Source organism: Schistocerca serialis, chromosome 7 (genome assembly GCF_023864345.2).
Source record: "Schistocerca serialis cubense isolate TAMUIC-IGC-003099 chromosome 7, iqSchSeri2.2, whole genome shotgun sequence".
In the NCBI taxonomy this organism is placed as follows: Eukaryota; Metazoa; Arthropoda; class Insecta; order Orthoptera; family Acrididae; genus Schistocerca; species Schistocerca serialis.
In genome coordinates, this window is record NC_064644.1 from 618,178,707 (window position 1) to 618,203,645 (window position 24,939).

Sequence of the window (24,939 nt, forward strand, 5' to 3'; positions counted from 1 at the left end):
AATGATTCACACTCTCACTTTCTATGATTTGAACCTCTCCTGTGAGTCGAGTTTCCGATTCCGATGCTTCACTTCAGGTTCACTGTATCCCTTGGACTTTCTTATTGACGATGAAACACAGAAATTGCATTCGAATATAATACAAAAGCCACAATGCCGACTTAAGTAAAAGAGGACTGACACTCTAACATTCTATGATTTGAACCTCTCCTGCGAGCCCAGTTTTAGATTCCGATGCTTCACTTAAGGTTTACTGTATCCCTTGGACCTTCTTATTGACGATGAAACACAGAATTTGCATCCGAATTTAATACAAAGGGCACAATACCGACATAAGTACAGGAGGAGTGAAACTCTAACTTTCTATGATTTGAATCTCTCTTGTGAGACCAGTTTTAGATTCCGATGCTTAACTTCAGGTTTACTGTATCCCTTGGACCTTGTTATTGTCGATGAAACACAGAAATAGCACCCGAATTTAATACAAATGGCACAATACCGACTTAAGTACAGGAGGAGTGAAACTCTAACTTTCTAAGATTTGAACCCCACCTGTGAGTTTAGTTTTAGATTCCAATGCTTCACTTCAGGTTTACTGTATCCCTTGGGCCTTCTTATTGACGATGAAACACAGAAATTGCATCCGATTTTAATACAAATGGCACAATGCAGACTTAAGTACAAGAAGACTGACACTCTCACTTTCTATGATTTGAACCTCCCCTGTGAGTCCAGTTTTAGATTCCGATGCTTCACTTCAGGTTTACTGTATACCTTGCACCTTCTTATTGACGATGAAACACAGAAATTGCATCGGAATTAAATTCAAAAAGCACAATGCCGAGTTAAGTGCAACCTCTCCTGTGAGTCCAGTTTTACATTCCGATGCTTCACTTCAGGTTTACTGTATACCTTGCACCTTCGTAATGACGATGAAACACAGAAATTGCATTCGAATTTAATAAAAGAGGCACAATACCGACTTAAGCACAAGAGGAGTGACACTCTAACATCCTATGAATTGAACCTCTCCTGTGAGTCCACTTTTACATTCCGATGCTCCACTTCAGGTTTACTGTATACCTTGCACCTTCTTATTGACGATGAAACACAGAAATTGCATCCGAATTTAATACAAAAGTCACAATACCGACTTAAGCACAAGAGGAGTGACACTCTAACATTCTATGATTTGAACCTCTCCTGTGAGTCCAGTTTTAGATTCCGATGCTTCACTTGAGGTTTACTGTATCCCTCGGACCTTCTTATTGACGATGAAACACAGAATTTGCATCCGAAATTAATACAAAGGGAACAATACCGACTTAAGTACAGGAGGAGTGAAACTCTAACTTTCTATGATTTGAATCTCTCCTGTGAGACCAGTTTTAGATTCCGATGCTTAACTTCAGGTTTACTGTATCCCTTGGACCTTCTTATTGACGATGAAACACAGAAATACCACCCGAATTTAATGCAAAGGGCACAATAACGACTTAAGTACAGGAGGAGTGAAACTCTAACTTTCTATGATTTGAACCTCTCCTGTGAGTTTAGTTTTAGATTCCAATGCTTCACTTCAGGTTTACTGTATCCCTTGGACCTTCTTATTGACGATGAAACACAGAAAGTGCATCCGATTTTAATACAAATGGCACAATGCAGACTTAAGTACAAGAGGACTGACACTCTCACTTTCTTTGATTTGAACCTCTCCTGTGAGTTCAGTTTTAGATTCCGATGCTTCTCTTCATGTTTACTGTATACCTTCCACCTTCTTATTGACGATGAAACACAGAAATTGCATCGGAATTAAATTCAAAAGGCACAATGCCTAGTTAAGTGCAAGAGGACTGATACTCTAACTTTCTATGATTCGAACCATTCCTGTGAGTCCAGTTTTAGATTCCAATGCATCACTTAAGGTTTTCTGTATCCCTTGGACCTTCTTATTGACGATGAAACACAGAAATTGCATCGGAATTTAATTCCAAAGGCACAATACCGACTTAAGCACAAGAGGAGTGACACTCTAACATTCTATGATTTGAACCTCTCCTGCGAGTCCAGTTTTAGATTCCGATGCTTCACTTCAGGTTTACTGTATCCCTTGGACCTTCTTATTGACGATGAAACACAGAAATTGCATCCGAATTTAATATAAATGGCACAATGCCGACTTAAGTACAAGAGGACTGACACTCTCACTTTCTATGATTTGAAACTCTCCTGTGAGTCCAGTTTTACATTCCGATGCTTCACTTCAGATTTACAGTATACCTTGCGCCTTCTTATTGACGATGAAACACAGAAATTGCATCCGAATTTAATACAAAAGGCACAATGCCGACTGAAGTACAAAAGGACTGACATTCTAACTTTCTATGATTTGAACCTCACCTGTGAGTCCAGTTTTAGATTCCGATGCTTCACTTCAGGTTTACTGTATCCCTTCGACCTTCTTATTGACGATGAAACACAGAAATTGCATCCGAATTTAATATAAATGGCACAATGCCGACTTAAGTACAAGAGGACTGACATTCTAACTTTCTATGATTTGAACCTCTCCTGTGAGTCCAGTTTTAGGTTCCGATGCTTCACTTCAGGTTTACTTTATCCCTTGGACTTTCTTATTGACGATGAAACACAGAAATTGCATCTGAATTTAATACTAAAGCCACAATTCCGACTTAAGTGCAAGAGGAGTGACACACTAACTTTCTATGATTTGAAACTCTCCTGTGAGTCCAGTTTTAGATTCCGATGCTTCACTTCAGGTTTACTGTATCCCTTGGACCTTCTTATTGACGATGAAACACAGAAATTGCATCCGAATTTAATATAAATGGCACAATGCCGACTTAAGTACAAGAGGACTGACACTCTCACTTTCTATGATTTGAAACTCTCCTGTGAGTCCAGTTTTACATTCCGATGCTTCACTTCAGATTTACAGTATACCTTGCGCCTTCTTATTGACGATGAAACACAGAAATTGCATCCGAATTTAATACAAAAGGCACAATGCCGACTGAAGTACAAAAGGACTGACATTCTAACTTTCTATGATTTGAACCTCACCTGTGAGTCCAGTTTTAGATTCCGATGCTTCACTTCAGGTTTACTGTATCCCTTGGACTTTCGTATTGACGATGAAACACCGAAATTGCATCTGAATTGAATACAAAAGCCACAATACCGTCTTAAGTGCAAGAGGAGTGACACAATAACTTTCTATGATTTGAACCTCTCCTATGAGTCCAGTTTTAGATTCCGATGCTTCACTTCAGGTTTACTGTATCCCTTGGACCTTCTTATTGACGATGAAACACAGAAATTGCATCGGAATGAAATTCAAAAGGCACAATACCGACTTAAGTGCAAGAGGACTGACACTCTAACTTTCTATGATTGGAACCTTTCCTGTGAGACCAGTTTAGATTCCGATGCTTCACTGAAGGTTTACTGTATCCCTTGGACCTTCTTATTGACGATGAAACACAGAAGTTGCATCCGAATTTAATACAAAAGGCACAATACCGACTTAAGCACAAGAGGACTGACACTCTAACATTCTATGATTTGAACCTCTCCTGCGAGTCCAGTTTTATATTCCGATGCTTCACTTCAGGTTTACTGTATACCTTGCACCTTCTTATTGACGATGAAACACAGAAATTGCATTCGAATTTAGTACAGAAGGCACAATGCCGACTGAAGTAAAAAAGGATTAACACTCTCACTTTCTATGATTTGATTCTCTCCTGTGAGTCCAGTTTTCGATTCCGATGCTTCACTTCAGGTTCACTGTATCCCTTGGACTTTCTTATTGACGATGAAACACAGAAATTGCATTCGAATATAATACAAAAGCCACAATGCCGACTTAAGTAAAAGAGGACTGACACTCTAACATTCTATGATTTGAACCTCTCCTGCGAGTCCAGTTTTAGATTCCGATGCTTCACTTAAGGTTTACTGTATCCCTTGGACCTTCTTATTAACGATGAAACACAGAAATTGCATCCGAATTTAATACAAAAGGCACAATACCGACTTAAGCACATGAGGAGTGACACTCTAACATTCCATGATTTGAACCTCTCCTGTGAGTCCAGTCTTAGATTCCGATGCTTCACTACAGGTTTACTGTATCCCTTGGACCTTCTTAAGGACGATGAAACACAGAATTTCCATCCGAATTTAATACAAAGGGCAGAATAGCGACTAAAGTACAGGAGGAGTGACACTCTAACTTTCTATGATTTGAATCTCTCCTGTGAGACCAGTTTTAGATTCCGATGCTTAACTTCAGGTGTACTGTATCCCTTGGACCTTCTTATTGTCGATGAAACACAGAAATAGCATCCGAATTTAATACAAAGGGCACAATACCGACTTAAGTACTGGAGGAGTGAAACTCTAACTTTCTATGGTTTGAACCTCTCCATTGAGTTTAGTTACAGATTCCGATGCTTCACTTCAGGTTTACTGTATCACTTGGACCTTCTTATTGACGATGAAACACAGAAATTGCATCCGATTTTAATACAAATGGCACAATGCCGACTTAAGTCGAAAAGGACAGACACTCTCACTTTCTATGATTTGAACCTCTCCTGTGAGTGCAGTTTTAGATTCCGATGCTTCACTTCAGGTTTACTGTATCCCTTGGACCTTCTTATTGACGATGAAACACAGAAATTGCATCGGAATTAAATTCAAAAGGCACAATGCCGACTTAAGTGCAAGAGGACTGACACTCTAACTTTCTATGATTCGAACTTCTCCCGTGAGTCCTGTTTTAGATTCCGATGCTTCACTTAAGGTTTACTGTATCCGTAGGATATTTTTATTGACGATGAAACACAGAAATTGCATCGGAATTTAATACAAAAGGCACAATACTGACTTAAGCACAAGAGGAGTGACACTCTAACATTCTATGATTTGAACCTCTCCTGCGAGTCCAGTTTTAGATTCCGATGCTTCACTTCAGGTTTACTGTATCCCTTGGACCTTCTTATTGACGATGAAACACTGAAATTGCATCCGAATTTAATATAAATGGCACAATGCCGACTTACGTACAAGACGACTGACACCCTCACTTTCTATGATTTGAACCTCTCCTGTGAGTCTAGTTTTACATTCCGATGCTTCACTTCAGGTTTACTGTATACCCTGCACCTTCTTATTGACGATGAAACACAGAAATTGCATCCGAATTTTATACAGAAGGCACAATGCCGACTGAAGTAAAAAAGGATTCACACTCTCACTTTCTATGATTTGAACCCCTCCTGTGAGTCCAGTTTTCGATTCCGATGCTTCACTTCATGTTCACTGTATCCCTTGGACTTTCTTATTGACGATGAAACACAGAAATTGCATTCGAATATAATACAAAAGCCACAATGCCGACTTAAGTAAAAGAGGACTGACACTCTAACATTCTATGATTTGAACCTCTCCTGCGAGTCCAGTTTTAGATTCCGATGCTTCACTTCAGGTTTACTGTATCCCTTGGACCTTCTTATTGACGATGAAACACAGAAATTGCATCCGAATTTAATACAAAATGCACAATACCGACTTAAGTACAAGAGGAGTGACACTCTATCTTTCTATGATTTGAATCTCTCCTGTGAGTCCAGTTTTAGATTCCGATGCTTCACTTCAGGTTTACTGTATCCCTTGGACCTTTTTACTGACGATGAAACACAGAAATTGCATCCGAATTTAATATAAATGGCACAATGCCGACTTAAGTACAAGAGGACTGACACTCTCACTTTCTATGATTTGAACCTCTCCTGTGAGTCCAGTTTTACATTCCGATGCTTCACTTCAGGTTAACTGTATACCTTGCACCTTCTTATTGACGATGAAACACAGAAATAGCATCCGTATTTAATACAAAAGGCACAATGCCGACTTAAATACAAGAGGACTGACACTCTAACTTTCTATGATTTGAACCTCTCCTGTGAGTCTACTTTTAGATTCCGATGCTTCACTTCAGGTTTACTGTATCCCTTGGACCTTCATATTGAGGATAAAACACAGAATTTGCATCCGAATTTAATACAAAGGGCACAATACCGACTTAAGTACAGGAGGAGTGACACTCTAACTTTCTATGATTTGAATCTCTCCTGTGAGACCAGTTTTAGATTCTGATGCATCACTTCGCCTTTACTGTATACCTTGCACCTTCTTATTGACAATGAAACACAGAAATTGCATCCGATTTTAATACAAATGGCACAATGCTGACTTAAGTACAAGAGGTCAGACACTCTCACTTTCTATGATTTGAACCTCTCCTGTGAGTCCAGTTTTAGATTCCAACGCTCCACTTCAGGTTTACTGTATACCTTGCACCTTCTTATTGACGATGAAACACAGAAATTGCATCGGAATGAAATTCAAAAGGCACAATACCGACTTAAGTGCAAGAGGACTGACACTCTAACTTTCTATGATTCGAACCTCTCCTGTGAGACCAGTTTTAGATTCCGATGCTTCACTGAAGGTTTACTGTATCCCTTGGACCTTCTTATTGACGATGAAACACAGAAGTTGCATCCGAATTTAATACAAAAGGCACAATACCGACTTAAGCACAAGAGGACTGACACTCTAACATTCTATGATTTGAACCTCTCCTGCGAGTCCAGTTTTAGATTCCGATGCTTCACTTCAGGTTTACTGTATCCCTTGGACCTCATTATTGACGATGAGACACAGAAATTGCATCCGAAATTAATATAAATGGCACAATGCCGACTTAAGTACATGAGGACAGACACTCTCACTTTCTATGATTTGAACCTCTCCTGTGAGTCCAGTTTTACATTCCGATGCCTCACTTCAGGTTCACTGTATCCCTTGGACTTTCTTATTGACGATGAAACACAGAAATTGCATTCGAATATAATACAAAAGCCACAATGCCGACTTAAGTAAAAGAGGTCTGACACTCTAACATTCTATGATTGGAACCTCTCCTGCGAGTCCAGTTTTAGATTCCGATGCTTCACTTAAGGTTTACTGTATCCCTTGGACCTTCTTATTAACGAAGAAACACAGAAATTGCATCCGAATTTAATACAAAAGGCACAATACCGACTTAAGCACAAGAGGAGTGACACTCTAACATTCCATGATTTGAACCTCTCCTGTGAGTCCAGTCTTAGATTCCGATGCTTCACTACAGGTTTACTGTATCCCTTGGACCTTCTTAAGGACGATGAAACACAGAATTTGCATCCGAATTTAATACAAAGGGCAGAATACCGACTTAAGTACAGGAGGAGTGACACTCTAACTTTCTATGATTTGAATCTCTCCTGTGAGACCAGTTTTAGATTCCGATGCATCACTTCAGGTTTACTGTATCCCTTGGACCTTCTTATTGACGATGAAACACAGAAATAGCATCCGAATTTAATACAAAGGGCACAATACCGACTTAAGTACAGGAGGAGTGAAACTCTAACTTTCTATGGTTTGAACCTCTCCATTGAGTTTAGTTACAGATTCCGATGCTTCACTTCAGGTTTACTGTATCACTTGGACCTTCTTATTGACGATGAAACACAGAAATTGCATCCGATTTTAATACAAATGGCACAATGCCGACTTAAGTACAAAAGGACAGACACTCTCACTTTCTATGATTTGAACCTCTCCTGTGAGTCCAGTTTTAGATTGCGATGCTTCACTTCAGGTTTACTCTATACCTTGCACCTTCTTATTGACGATGAAACACAGAAATTGCATCGGAATTAAATTCAAAAGGCACAATGCCGACTTAAGTGCAAGAGGACTGACACTCTAACTTTCTATGATTCGAACTTCTCCCGTGAGTCCTGTTTTAGATTCCGATGCTTCACTTAAGGTTTACTGTATCCCTTGGATATTTTTATTGACGATGAAACACAGAAATTGCATCGGAATTTAATACAAAATGCACAATACTGACATAAGCACAAGAGGAGTGACACTCTAACATTCTATGATTTGAACCTCTCCTGCGAGTCCAGTTTTAGATTCCGATGCTTCACTTCAGGTTTACTGTATCCCTTGGACCTTCTTATTGACGATGAAACACAGAAATTGCATCCGAATTTAATATAAATGGCACAATGCCGACTTACGTACAAGACGACTGACAACCTCACTTTCTATGATTTGAACCTCTCCTGTGAGTCTAGTTTTACATTCCGATGCTTCACTTCAGGTTTACTGTATACCCTGCACCTTCTTATTGACGATGAAACACAGAAATTGCATCCGAATTTTATACAGAAGGCACAATGCCGACTGAAGTAAAAAAGGATTCACACTCTCACTTTCTATGATTTGAACCCCTCCTGTGAGTCCAGTTTTCGATTCCGATGCTTCACTTCAGGTTCACTGTATCCCTTGGACTTTCTTATTGACGATGAAACAAAGAAATTGCATTCGAATATAATACAAAAGCCACAATGCCGAATTAAGTAAAAGAGGACTGACACTCTAACATTCTATGATTTGAACCTCTCCTGCGAGTCCAGTTTTAGATTCCGATGCTTCACTTAAGGTTTACTGTATCCCTTGGACCTTCTTATTGACGATGAAACACAGAAATTGCATCCGAATTTAATACAAAAGGCACAATACTGACTTAAGCACAAGAGGAGTGACACTCTAACATTCCATGATTTGAACCTCTCCTGTGAGTCCAGTCTTAGATTCCGATGCTTCACTACAGGTTTACTGTATCCCTTGGACCTTCTTAAGGACGATGAAACACAGAATTTGCATCCGAATTTAATACAAAGGGCAGAATACCGACTTAAGTACAGGAGGAGTGACACTCTAACTTTCTATGATTTGAATCTCTCCTGTGAGACCAGTTTTAGATTCCGATGCATCACTTCAGGTTTACTGTATTCCTTGGACCTTCTTATTGACGATGAAACACAGAAATAGCATCCGAATTTAATACAAAGGGCACAATACCGACTTAAGTACAGGAGGAGTGAAACTCTAACTTTCTATGGTTTGAACCTCTCCATTGAGTTTAGTTACAGATTCCGATGCTTCACTTCAGGTTTACTGTATCACTTGGACCTTCTTATTGACGATGAAACACAGAAATTGCATCCGATTTTAATACAAATGGCACAATGCCGACTTAAGTACAAAAGGACAGACACTCTCACTTTCTATGATTTGAACCTCTCCTGTGAGTCCAGTTTTAGATTCCGATGCTTCACTTCAGGTTTACTCTATACCTTGCACCTTCTTATTGACGATGAAACACAGAAATTGCATCGGAATTAAATTCAAAAGGCACAATGCCGACTTAAGTGCAAGAGGACTGACACTCTAACTTTCTATGATTCGAACTTCTCCCGTGAGTCCTGTTTTAGATTCCGATGCTTCACTTAAGGTTTACTGTATCCCTTGGATATTTTTATTGACGATGAAACACAGAAATTGCATCGGAATTTAATACAAAAGGCACAATACTGACTTAAGCACAAGAGGAGTGACACTCTAACATTCTATGATTTGAACCTCTCCTGCGAGTCCAGTTTTAGATTCCGATGCTTCACTTCAGGTTTACTGTATCCCTTGGACCTTCTTATTGACGATGAAACACTGAAATTGCATCCGAATTTAATATAAATGGCACAATGCCGACTTACGTACAAGACGACTGACACCCTCACTTTCTATGATTTGAACCTCTCCTGTGAGTCTAGTTTTACATTCCGATGCTTCACTTCAGGTTTACTGTATACCCTGCACCTTCTTATTGACGATGAAACACAGAAATTGCATCCGAATTTTATACAGAAGGCACAATGCCGACTGAAGTAAAAAAGGATTCACACTCTCACTTTCTATGATTTGAACCCCTCCTGTGAGTCCAGTTTTCGATTCCGATGCTTCACTTCATGTTCACTGTATCCCTTGGACTTTCTTATTGACGATGAAACACAGAAATTGCATTCGAATATAATACAAAAGCCACAATGCCGACTTAAGTAAAAGAGGACTGACACTCTAACATTCTATGATTTGAACCTCTCCTGCGAGTCCAGTTTTAGATTCCGATGCTTCACTTCAGGTTTACTGTATCCCTTGGACCTTCTTATTGACGATGAAACACAGAAATTGCATCCGAATTTAATACAAAATGCACAATACCGACTTAAGTACAAGAGGAGTGACACTCTATCTTTCTATGATTTGAATCTCTCCTGTGAGTCCAGTTTTAGATTCCGATGCTTCACTTCAGGTTTACTGTATCCCTTGGACCTTTTTACTGACGATGAAACACAGAAATTGCATCCGAATTTAATATAAATGGCACAATGCCGACTTAAGTACAAGAGGACTGACACTCTCACTTTCTATGATTTGAACCTCTCCTGTGAGTCCAGTTTTACATTCCGATGCTTCACTTCAGGTTAACTGTATACCTTGCACCTTCTTATTGACGATGAAACACAGAAATAGCATCCGTATTTAATACAAAAGGCACAATGCCGACTTAAATACAAGAGGACTGACACTCTAACTTTCTATGATTTGAACCTCTCCTGTGTGTCTACTTTTAGATTCCGATGCTTCACTTCAGGTTTACTGTATCCCTTGGACCTTCATATTGAGGATAAAACACAGAATTTGCATCCGAATTTAATACAAAGGGCACAATACCGACTTAAGTACAGGAGGAGTGACACTCTAACTTTCTATGATTTGAATCTCTCCTGTGAGACCAGTTTTAGATTCTGATGCATCACTTCGCCTTTACTGTATACCTTGCACCTTCTTATTGACAATGAAACACAGAAATTGCATCCGATTTTAATACAAATGGCACAATGCTGACTTAAGTACAAGAGGTCAGACACTCTCACTTTCTATGATTTGAACCTCTCCTGTGAGTCCAGTTTTAGATTCCAACGCTCCACTTCAGGTTTACTGTATACCTTGCACCTTCTTATTGACGATGAAACACAGAAATTGCATCGGAATGAAATTCAAAAGGCACAATACCGACTTAAGTGCAAGAGGACTGACACTCTAACTTTCTATGATTCGAACCTCTCCTGTGAGACCAGTTTTAGATTCCGATGCTTCACTGAAGGTTTACTGTATCCCTTGGACCTTCTTATTGACGATGAAACACAGAAGTTGCATCCGAATTTAATACAAAAGGCACAATACCGACTTAAGCACAAGAGGACTGACACTCTAACATTCTATGATTTGAACCTCTCCTGCGAGTCCAGTTTTAGATTCCGATGCTTCACTTCAGGTTTACTGTATCCCTTGGACCTCATTATTGACGATGAGACACAGAAATTGCATCCGAAATTAATATAAATGGCACAATGCCGACTTAAGTACATGAGGACAGACACTCTCACTTTCTATGATTTGAACCTCTCCTGTGAGTCCAGTTTTACATTCCGATGCTTCACTTCAGGTTCACTGTATCCCTTGGACTTTCTTATTGACGATGAAACACAGAAATTGCATTCGAATATAATACAAAAGCCACAATGCCGACTTAAGTAAAAGAGGTCTGACACTCTAACATTCTATGATTGGAACCTCTCCTGCGAGTCCAGTTTTAGATTCCGATGCTTCACTTAAGGTTTACTGTATCCCTTGGACCTTCTTATTAACGAAGAAACACAGAAATTGCATCCGAATTTAATACAAAAGGCACAATACCGACTTAAGCACAAGAGGAGTGACACTCTAACATTCCATGATTTGAACCTCTCCTGTGAGTCCAGTCTTAGATTCCGATGCTTCACTACAGGTTTACTGTATCCCTTGGACCTTCTTAAGGACGATGAAACACAGAATTTGCATCCGAATTTAATACAAAGGGCAGAATACCGACTTAAGTACAGGAGGAGTGACACTCTAACTTTCTATGATTTGAATCTCTCCTGTGAGACCAGTTTTAGATTCCGATGCATCACTTCAGGTTTACTGTATCCCTTGGACCTTCTTATTGACGATGAAACACAGAAATAGCATCCGAATTTAATACAAAGGGCACAATACCGACTTAAGTACAGGAGGAGTGAAACTCTAACTTTCTATGGTTTGAACCTCTCCATTGAGTTTAGTTACAGATTCCGATGCTTCACTTCAGGTTTACTGTATCACTTGGACCTTCTTATTGACGATGAAACACAGAAATTGCATCCGATTTTAATACAAATGGCACAATGCCGACTTAAGTACAAAAGGACAGACACTCTCACTTTCTATGATTTGAACCTCTCCTGTGAGTCCAGTTTTAGATTGCGATGCTTCACTTCAGGTTTACTCTATACCTTGCACCTTCTTATTGACGATGAAACACAGAAATTGCATCGGAATTAAATTCAAAAGGCACAATGCCGACTTAAGTGCAAGAGGACTGACACTCTAACTTTCTATGATTCGAACTTCTCCCGTGAGTCCTGTTTTAGATTCCGATGCTTCACTTAAGGTTTACTGTATCCCTTGGATATTTTTATTGACGATGAAACACAGAAATTGCATCGGAATTTAATACAAAATGCACAATACTGACATAAGCACAAGAGGAGTGACACTCTAACATTCTATGATTTGAACCTCTCCTGCGAGTCCAGTTTTAGATTCCGATGCTTCACTTCAGGTTTACTGTATCCCTTGGACCTTCTTATTGACGATGAAACACAGAAATTGCATCCGAATTTAATATAAATGGCACAATGCCGACTTACGTACAAGACGACTGACAACCTCACTTTCTATGATTTGAACCTCTCCTGTGAGTCTAGTTTTACATTCCGATGCTTCACTTCAGGTTTACTGTATACCCTGCACCTTCTTATTGACGATGAAACACAGAAATTGCATCCGAATTTTATACAGAAGGCACAATGCCGACTGAAGTAAAAAAGGATTCACACTCTCACTTTCTATGATTTGAACCCCTCCTGTGAGTCCAGTTTTCGATTCCGATGCTTCACTTCAGGTTCACTGTATCCCTTGGACTTTCTTATTGACGATGAAACAAAGAAATTGCATTCGAATATAATACAAAAGCCACAATGCCGAATTAAGTAAAAGAGGACTGACACTCTAACATTCTATGATTTGAACCTCTCCTGCGAGTCCAGTTTTAGATTCCGATGCTTCACTTAAGGTTTACTGTATCCCTTGGACCTTCTTATTGACGATGAAACACAGAAATTGCATCCGAATTTAATACAAAAGGCACAATACTGACTTAAGCACAAGAGGAGTGACACTCTAACATTCCATGATTTGAACCTCTCCTGTGAGTCCAGTCTTAGATTCCGATGCTTCACTACAGGTTTACTGTATCCCTTGGACCTTCTTAAGGACGATGAAACACAGAATTTGCATCCGAATTTAATACAAAGGGCAGAATACCGACTTAAGTACAGGAGGAGTGACACTCTAACTTTCTATGATTTGAATCTCTCCTGTGAGACCAGTTTTAGATTCCGATGCATCACTTCAGGTTTACTGTATTCCTTGGACCTTCTTATTGACGATGAAACACAGAAATAGCATCCGAATTTAATACAAAGGGCACAATACCGACTTAAGTACAGGAGGAGTGAAACTCTAACTTTCTATGGTTTGAACCTCTCCATTGAGTTTAGTTACAGATTCCGATGCTTCACTTCAGGTTTACTGTATCACTTGGACCTTCTTATTGACGATGAAACACAGAAATTGCATCCGATTTTAATACAAATGGCACAATGCCGACTTAAGTACAAAAGGACAGACACTCTCACTTTCTATGATTTGAACCTCTCCTGTGAGTCCAGTTTTAGATTCCGATGCTTCACTTCAGGTTTACTCTATACCTTGCACCTTCTTATTGACGATGAAACACAGAAATTGCATCGGAATTAAATTCAAAAGGCACAATGCCGACTTAAGTGCAAGAGGACTGACACTCTAACTTTCTATGATTCGAACTTCTCCCGTGAGTCCTGTTTTAGATTCCGATGCTTCACTTAAGGTTTACTGTATCCCTTGGATATTTTTATTGACGATGAAACACAGAAATTGCATCGGAATTTAATACAAAAGGCACAATACTGACTTAAGCACAAGAGGAGTGACACTCTAACATTCTATGATTTGAACCTCTCCTGCGAGTCCAGTTTTAGATTCCGATGCTTCACTTCAGGTTTACTGTATCCCTTGGACCTTCTTATTGACGATGAAACACAGAAATTGCATCCGAATTTAATATAAATGGCACAATGCCGACTTACGTACAAGACGACAGACACCCTCACTGTCTATGATTTGAACCTCTCCTGTGAGTCTAGTTTTACATTCAGATGCTTCACTTCAGGTTTACTGTATACCCTGCACCTTCTTATTGACGATGAAACACAGAAATTGCATCCGAATTTTATACAGAAGGCACAATGCCGACTGAAGTAAAAAAGGATTCACACTCTCACTTTCTATGATTTGAACCCCTCCTGTGAGTCCAGTTTTCGATTCCGATGCTTCACTTCAGGTTCACTGTATCCCTTGGACTTTCTTATTGACGATGAAACACAGAAATTGCATTCGAATATAATACAAAAGCCACAATGCCGACTTAAGTAAAAGAGGACTGACACTCTAACATTCTATGATTTGAACCTCTCCTGTGAGACCAGTTTAAGATTCCGATGCTTCACTTCAGATATACTGTATCCCTTGGACTTTCTTATTGACGATGAAACACAGAAATGGCATCCGAATTTAATACAAATGGCACAATGTCGACTTAAGTACAAGAGGACTGACACGCTCACTTTCTATGATTTGAACCACTCCTGTGAGTACAGTTTTAGTTTCTGATGCATCACTTCAGATTGACTGTATACCTTGCACCTTCTTATTGACGATGAAACACAGAAATTGCATCCGAATTTAATACAAAAGGCACAATGCCGACATAAGTACAAGAGGACTGACATTATAACTTTCTATGATTTGAACCTCTCCTGTGAGTCCAGTTTTAGATTCCGATGCTTCACTTCAGGTTTACCTTATCACTTTGACTTTCTTATCGACGATGAAACACAGAAATTTCATCCGAATTTAATACAAATGGCACAATGCCGACTAGAGTACAAGAGGAGTGACACTCTAACTTTCTATGATTTGAACCTCTCCTGTGAGTCTAGTTTTAGATTCCGATGCTTCACTTCAGGTTTACTGTATCACCTGGACCTTCATATTGAGGATAAAACACAGAATTTGCATCCGAATTTAATACAAAGGGCACAATACCGACTTAAGTACAGGAGGAGTGACACTCGAACTTTCTATGATTTGAATCTCTCCTGTGAGACCAGTTTTAGATTCTGATGCATCACTTCGCGTTTACTGTATAGCTTGCACCTTCTTATTGACAATGAAACACAGAAATTGCATCCGATTTTAATACAAATGGCACAATGCCGACTTAAGTACAAGAGGTCAGACACTCTCACATTCTATGATTTGAACCTCTCCTGTGAGTCCAGTTTTAGATTCCGATGCTTCACTTCAGGTTTACTGTATACCTTGCAACTTCTTATTGACGATGAAACCCAGAAATTGCATCGGAAATAAATTCAAAAGGCACAATGCCGACTTAGGTGCAAGAGGACTGACATTCTAACTTTCTATGATTCGAACCTCTCCTGTGAGTCCAGTTTTAGATTCCGATGCTTCACTTAAGGTTTACTGTATCCCTTGGACCTTCTTATTGACGATGAAACACAGAAATTGCATCGGAATTTAATACAAAAGGCACAATACCGACTTAAGCACAAGAGGAGTGACACTCTAACATTCTATGATTTGAACCTCTCCTGCGAGTCCAGAATTAGATTCCGATGCTTCAGTTCATGTTTACTGGATCCCTTGGACCTCCTTATTGAAGATGAAACACAGAAATAGCATCCGAATTTAATACAGAAAGCACAATGCCGACTGAAGTAAAAAAGGATTCACACTCTCACCTTCTATGATTTGAACCTCTCCTGTGAGTCCAGTTTTCGATTCCGATGCTTCACTTCAGGTTCACTGGATCCCTTGGAGTTTCTTATTGACGATGAAACACAGAAATAGCATTCAAATATAATACAAATGACACAATGCCGACTTAAGTAAAAGAGGACTGACACTCTCACTTTCTATGATTTGAACCTCTCCTGTGAGTCCAGTTTTAGATTCCGATGCTTCACTTCAGGTTTACTGTATCCCTTGGACCTTCTTATTGACGATGAAACACAGAAATTGCATCCGAATTTAATACAAATGCCACAATGCCGACTTAAGTACAAGAGGACTGACACTCTCACTTTCAATGATTTCAACCTCTCCTGTAAGTCCAGTTTTACGTTCCGATGCTTCACTTCAGGGTTACTGTATACCTTGCACCTTCTTATTGACGATGAAACACAGAAATTGCATCCGAATTTAATACAAAAGGCACAATGCCGACATAAGTATAAGTGGACTGACACTCTAACTCTCAATGATATGAACCTCTCCTGTAAGTCCAGTTTTAGATTCCGATGCTTCACTTCAGGTTTACTGTATCCCTTGTACTTTCTTATTGACGATGAAACACAGAAATTGCATCCAAATTTAATACAAAGGGCACAATGCCGTCTTAAGTACAAGAGGACTGACACTCTCACTTTCTATGATTTGAACCTCTCCTGTGAGACCAGTTTTAGATTCCGATGCTTCACTTCAGGGTTACTGTATACCTTGCACGTTCTTATTGACGATGAAACACAGAAATTGCATCCGAATTTAATACAAAAGGCACAATGCCGTCTTAAGTAAAAGAGGACTGACACTCTAGCATTCTATTGTTTGAACCTCTCCTGCGAGTAGAGTTTTAGATTCCGTTGCTTCACTTAAGGTTTACTGTATCCCTTGGACCTTCTTATTGATGATGAAACACAGAAATTGCATTCGAATTTAATACAAAAGGCACAATGCCGACTGAAGTACAAGAAGACTGACATTCTAACTTTCTATGATTTGAACCTCCCCTGTGAGTCCAGTTTTAGATTCCGATGCTTCAATTCAGGTTTACTGTATCCCTTGTACTTTCTTATTGACGATGAAACACAGAAATTGCATCTGAATTTAATACAAAAGGCACAATACCGCCTTAACTGCAAGAGGAGTGACAATCTAACATTCTATGATTTGTACCTCTATTGTGAGACCAGTTTTAGATTCCGATGCTTCACTTCAGTTTTACTGTATCCCCTGGACCTTCTTGTTGACGATGAAACACAGATATTGTATCCGAATTTTAATACAAATGGCACAATGCCGACTTAAGTACAAGACGACTGACACTCTCACTTTCTATGATTTTAACCTCACCTGTGAGTCCAGTTTTAGATTCCAATACTTCACTTCAGGTTTACTGTATACCTTGCACCTTCTTATTGACGATGAAACAAAGAAATTGCATCGGAATTAAATTGAAAAGGCACAATGCCGACTTAAGTGCAAGAGGACTGACACACTAACTTTCTATGATTCGAACCTCTCCTGTGAGCCCAGTTTTAAATTCCGATGCTTCACTTCAGGTTTACTGTATCATTTGGACCTTCTTATTGACTATTCAACACAGAAATTGCATCCGAATTTAATAGAAAGGGCACAATACCGACTTAAGTACAGGAGGAGTGAAACTCTAACTTTCTATGATTTGAACCTCTCCTGTGAGTCCAGTTTTAGATTCCGAAGCTTCACTTCAGATTTACTGTATCCCTTGGACCTTCTTATTGACGATGAAACACAGAAATTGCATCCGATTTTAATACAAATGGCACAATGTCGACTTAAGTACAAGAGGACTGAAACTCTCACTTTCTGTGATTTGAACCACTCCCGTGAGTCCAGTTTTAGATTCTGATGCATCACTTCAGGTTTACTCTATACCTTGCACCTTCTTATTGACGATGAAACACAGAAATTGCATCCGAATTTAATACAAAAGGCACAATGCCGACATAAGTACAAGAGGACTGACATTCTAACTTTCTATGATATGAACCTCTCCTGTGAGTCCAGTTTTAGATTCCGATGCTTCACTTCAGGTTTACTGTATCACTTTGACTTTCTTATTGACGATGAAACACAGAAATTGCATCCGAATTTAATACAAATGGCACAATGCCGACTTAAGTACAAGAGGAGTGACACTCTAACTTTCTATGATTTGAACCTCTCCTGAGAGTCTGGTTTTATATTCCGATGCTTCACTTCAGGTTTACTGTATCCCTTGGACCTTCATATTGAGGATGAAACACAGAAATTTCATCCGAATTTAATACAAATGGCACAATGCCGACTTAAGTACAAGAGGACTGACACTCTCACTTTCTATGATTTGAACCTCTCCTGTGAGTCCAGTTTTAGATTCCGATGCTTCACTTCAAGTTTACTGTATACCTTGCACCTTCTTATTGACGATGAAACACAGAAATTGCATTGGAATGTAATACAAAAGGCACAATGCCGACTTAAGGATAAGAGGACTGACACTCTCACTTTCTATGATTTGAACCCCTCCTGTGAGTCCAGTTTTAGATTCCGATGCTTCACTTCAGGTTTACTGTATCCCTTGGACTTTCTTACTGACGATGAAACACAGAAATTGCATCCGAATTTAATACAAATGCCACAATGCCGACTTAAGTACAAGTGGACTGACTCTCACTTTCAATGATTTCAACCCTTCCTGTGAGTCCAGTTTTAGATTCCGATTCTTCACTTCAGGTTTACTATATCCCTTGGACCTTCTTTTTGACGATGAAACACAGAAATTGCATCCGAATTTAATACAAATGCCACAATGCCGACATAAATAAAAGTGGACTGACACTCTAACTTTCAATGATATGAACCTCTACTGTAAGTCCAGTTTTAGATTCCGATGCTTCACTTCAGGTTTACTGTATCCCTTGGACTTTCTTATTGACGATGAAACACAGAAATTGCATCCAAATTTAATACAAAGGGCACAATGCCGACTTAAGTACAAGAGGACTGACACTCTCACTTTCTATGATTTGAACCTCTCCTGTGAGACCAGTTTTAGATTCCGATGCTTCACTTCAGGGTTACTGTATACCTTGCACCTTCTTATTGACGATGAAACACAGAAATTGCATCCGAATTTAATACAAAAGGCACAATGCCGTCTTAAGTAAAAGAGGACTGACACTCTAACATTCTATTGTTTGAACCTCTCCTGCGAGTAGAGTTTTAGATTCCGTTGCTTCACTTAAGGTTTACTGTATCCCTTGGACCTTCTTATTGAGGATGAAACACAGAAATTGCATTCGAATTTAATACAAAAGGCACAATGCCGACTGAAGTACAAGAAGACTGACATTCTAACTTTCTATGATTTGAACCTCCCCTGTGAGTCCAGTTTTAGATTCCGATGCTTCACTTCAGGTTTACTGTATCCCTTGTACTTTCTTATTGACGATGAAACACAGAAATTGCATCTGAATTTAATACAAAAGGCACAATACCGCCTTAACTGCAAGAGGAGTGACAATCTAACATTCTATGATTTGTACCTCTCCTGTGAGACCAGTTTTAGATTCCGATGCTTCACTTCAGTTTTACTGTATCCCCTGGACCTTCTTATTGACGATGAAACACAGATATTGTATCCGAATTTTAATACAAATGGCACAATGCCGACTTAAGTACAAGAGGACTGACACTCTCACTTTCTATGATTTTAACCTCACCTGTGAGTCCAGTTTTAGATTCCAATACTTCACTTCAGGTTTACTGTATACCTTGCACCTTCTTATTGACGATGAAACAAAGAAATTGCATCGGAATTAAATTGAAAAGGCACAATGCCGACTTAAGTGCAAGAGGACTGACACACTAACTTTCTATGATTCGAACCTCTCCTGTGAGCCCAGTTTTAAATTCCGATGCTTCACTTCAGGTTTACTGTATCATTTGGACCTTCTTATTGACTATTCAACACAGAAATTGCATCCGAATTTAATAGAAAGGGCACAATACCGACTTAAGTACAGGAGGAGTGAAACTCTAACTTTCTATCATTTGAACCTCTCCTGTGAGTCCAGTTTTAGATTCCGAAGCTTCACTTCAGATTTACTGTATTCCTTGGACCTTCTTATTGACGATGAAACACAGAAATTGCATCCGAATTTAATACAAATGGCACAATGTCGACTTAAGTACAAGAGGACTGACACTCTCACTTTCTGTGATTTGAACCACTCCCGTGAGTCCAGTTTTAGATTCTGATGCATCACTTCAGGTTTACTCTATACCTTGCACCTTCTTATTGACGTTGAAACACAGAAATTGCATCCGAATTTAATACAAAAGGCACAATGCCGACATAAGTACAAGAGGACTGACATTCTAACTTTCCATGATATGAACCACTCCTGTGAGTCCAGTTTTAGATTCCGATGCTTCACTTCAGGTTTACTGTATCACTTTGACTTTCTTATTGACGATGAAACACAGAAATTGCATCCGAATTTAATACAAATGGCACAATGCCGACTTAAGTACAAGAGGAGTGACACTCTAACTTTCTATGATTTGAACCTCTCCTGAGAGTCTGGTTTTATATTCCGATGCTTCACTTCAGGTTTACTGTATCCCTTGGACCTTCATATTGAGGATGAAACACAGAAATTGCATCCGAATTTAATACAAATGGCACAATGCCGACTTAAGTACAAGAGGACTGACACTCTCACTTTCTATGATTTGAACCTCTCCTGTGAGTCCAGTTTTAGATTCCGATGCTTCACTTCAAGTTTACTGTATACCTTGCACCTTCTTATTGACGATGAAATACAGAAATTGCATTGGAATGTAATACAAAAGGCACAATGCCGACTTAAGTATAAGAGGACTGACACTCTCACTTTCTATGATTTGAACCTCTCCTGTGAGTCCAGTTTTAGATTCCGATGCTTCACTTCAGGTTTACTGTATCCCTTGGACCTTCTTATTGACGATGAAACACAGAAATTGCATCCGAATTTAATACAAATGCCACAATGCCGACTCACGGACAAGTGGACTGACACTCTCACTTTCAATTATTTCAACCTCTCCTGTGAGTTCATTTTTAGGTTCTGATGCTTCACTTCAGGTTTACTGTATCCCTTGGACCTTCTTATTGACGATGAAACACAGAAATAGCATCCGAATTTAATACAAAAGGCACAATGCCGACTTAAGTACAAGAGGACTGACACTCTCACTTTCAATGATTTCAACCTCTCCTGTAAGTCCAGTTTTAGGTTCCGATGCTTCACTTCAGGGTTACTGTATACCTTGCACCTTCTTATTGACGATGAAACACAGAAATTGCATCCGAATTTAATACAAATGCCACAATGCCGACTTAAGTACAAGAGGACTGACACTCTCACTTTCAATGATTTGAACCTCTCCTGTGAGTCCAGTTTTAGATTCCGATGCTTCACTTCAGGGTTACTGTGTACCTTGCACCTTCTTATTGACGATGAAACACAGAAATTGCATCCAAATTTAATACAAAGGGCACAATGCCGACTTAAGTACAAGAGGACTGACACTCTCACTTTCTATGATTTGAACCTCTCCTGTGAGTCCAGTTTTAGATTCCGATGCTTCACTTCAGGGTTACTGTATACCTTACACCTTCTTATTGACGATGAAACACAGAAATTGCATCCGAATTTAATACAAAAGGCACAATGCCGTCTTAAGTAAAAGAGGACTGACACTCTAACATTCTATTGTTTCAACCTCACCTGCGAGTAGAGTTTTAGATTCCGTTGCTTCACTTAAGGTTTACTGTATCCCTTGGACCTTCTTATTGATGATGAAACACAGAAATTGCATTCGAATTTAATACAAAAGGCATAATGCCGACTGAAGTACAAGAGGACTGACATTCTAATTTTCTATGATTTGAACCTCCCCTGTGAGTCCAGTTTTAGATTCCGATGCTTCACTTCAGGTTTACTGTATCCCTTGTACTTTCTTATTGACGATGAAACACAGAAATTGCATCTGAATTTAATTCAAAAGGCACAATACCGCCTTAACTGCAAGAGGAGTGACAATCTAACATTCTATGATTTGTACCTCTCCTGTGAGACCAGTTTTAGATTCCGATGCTTCACTTCAGTTTTACTGTATCCCCTGGACCTTCTTATTGACGATGAAACACAGATATTGTATCCGAATTTTAATACAAATGGCACAATGCCGACTTAAGTACAAGAGGACTGACACTCTCACTTTCTATGATTTTAACCTCTCCTGTGAGTCCAGTTTTAGATTCCAATACTTCACTTCAGGTTTACTGTATACCTTGCACCTTCTTATTGACGATGAAACAAAGAATTTGCATCGGAATTAAATTCAAAAGGCACAATGCCGACTTAAGTGCAAGAGGACTGACACACTAACTTTCTATGATTCGAACCTCTCCTGTGAGCCCAGTTTTAAATTCCGATGCTTCACTTCAGGTTTACTGTATCATTTGGACCTTCTTATTGACTATTCAACACAGAAATTGCATCCGAATTTAATAGAAAGGACACAATACCGACTTAAGTACAGGAGGAGTGAAACTCTAACTTTCTATGATTTGTACCTCTCCTGTGAGTCCAGTTTTAGATTCCGAAGCTTCACTTCAGATTTACTGTATCCCTGGGACCTTCTTATTGACTATGAAACACAGAAATTGCATCCGAATTTAATACAAATTGCACAATGTCGACTTAAGTACAAGAGGACTGACACTCTCACTTTCTGTGATTTGAACCACTCCTGTGAGTCCAATTTTTGATTCCGATGCTTCACTTCAGGTAAACTGTATCCTTTGGACTTTCTTATAGACGATGAAACATAGAAATTGCATCGGAATTAAATTCAAAAAGCACAATGCCGACCTAAGTAGAAGAGGACTGACACTCTCACTTTCTATGATTTGAACCTTTCCTGTGAGTCCAGTTTTAGATTCCGATGCTTCACTTCAGGTTTACTGTATCACTTTGACTTTCTTATTGACGATGAAACACAGAAATTGCATCCGAATTTAATACAAATGGCACAATGCCGACTTAAGTACAAGAGGAGTGACACTCTAACTTTCTATGATTTGAACCCCTCCTGAGAGTCTGGTTTTATATTCCGATGCTTCACTTCAGGTTTACTGTATCCCTTGGACCTTCTTATTGATGATGAAACACAGAAATTGCATTCGAATTTAATACAAAGGGCACAATGCCGACTTAAGTACAAGAGGCCTGACACTCTCACTTTCTATGATTTGAACCTCTCCTGTGAGTCCAGTTTTAGATTCCCATGCTTCACTTCAGGTTTACTGTATCCCTTGGACCTTCTTATTGACGATGACACACAGAAATTGCATCCGAATTTAATACAAATGCCACAATGCCGACTTAAGTACAAGAGGACTGACACTCTCACTTTCAATGATTTGAACCTCTCCTGTGAGTCCAGTTTTAAATTCCGATGCTTCACTACAGGGTTACTGTGTACCTTGCACCTTCTTATTGACGATGAAACACAGAAATTGCATCCAAATTTAATACAAAGGGCACAATGCCGACTTAAGTAAAAGAGGACTGACACTCTCACTTTCTATGATTTGAACCTCTCCTGTGAGTCCAGTTTTAGATTCCGATGCTTCACTTCAGGTTTACTGTATCCCTTGGACCTTCTTATTGACGATGAAACACAGAAATTGCATCCGAATTTAATACAAATGCCACAATGCCGACTTAAGTACAAGAGGACTGACACTCTCATTTTCAATGATTTCAACCTCTCCTGTAAGTCCAGTTTTACGTTCCGATGCTTCACTTCAGGGTTACTGTATACCTTGCACCTTCTTATTGACGATGAAACACAGAAATTGCATCCGAATTTAATACAAAAGGCACAATGCCGACATAAGTAAAAGTGGACTGACACTCTAACTTTCAATGATATGAACCTCTCCTGTAAGTCCAGTTTTAGATTCCGATGCTTCACTTCAGGTTTACTGTATCCCTTGGACTTTCTTATTGACGATGAAACACAGAAATTGCATCCAAATTTAATACAAAGGGCACAATGCCGACTTAAGTACAAGAGGACTGACACTCTCACTTTCTATGATTTGAACCTCTCCTGTGAGACCAGTTTTAGATTCCGATGCTTCACTTCAGGGTTACTGTATACCTTGCACCTTCTTATTGACGATGAAACACAGAAATTGCATCCGAATTTAATACAAAAGGCACAATGCCGTCTTAAGTAAAAGTGGACTGACACTCTAACATTCTATTGTTTGAACCTCACCTGCGAGTAGTGTTTTAGATTCCGTTGCTTCACTTAAGGTTTACTGTATCCCTTGGACCTTCTTATTGATGATGAAACACAGAAATTGCATTCGAATTTAATACAAAGGGCACAATGCCGACTTAAGTACAAGAGGACTGACACTCTCACTTTCTATGATTTGAACCTCTCCTGTGAGTCCAGTTTTAGATTCCGATGCTTCACTTCAGGTTTACTGTATCCCTTGGACCTTCTTATTGACGATGAAACACAGAAATTGCATCCGAATTTAATACAAATGCCACAATGCCGACTTAAGTACAAGTGGACTGACTCTCACTTTCAATGATTTCAACCCCTCCTGTGAGTCCAGTTTTAGATTCCGATTCTTCACTTCAGGTTTACTGTATCCCTTGGACCTTCTTATTGACGATGAAACACAGAAATAGCATCCGAATTTAATACAAAAGGCACAATGCCGACTTAAGTAAAAGAGGACTG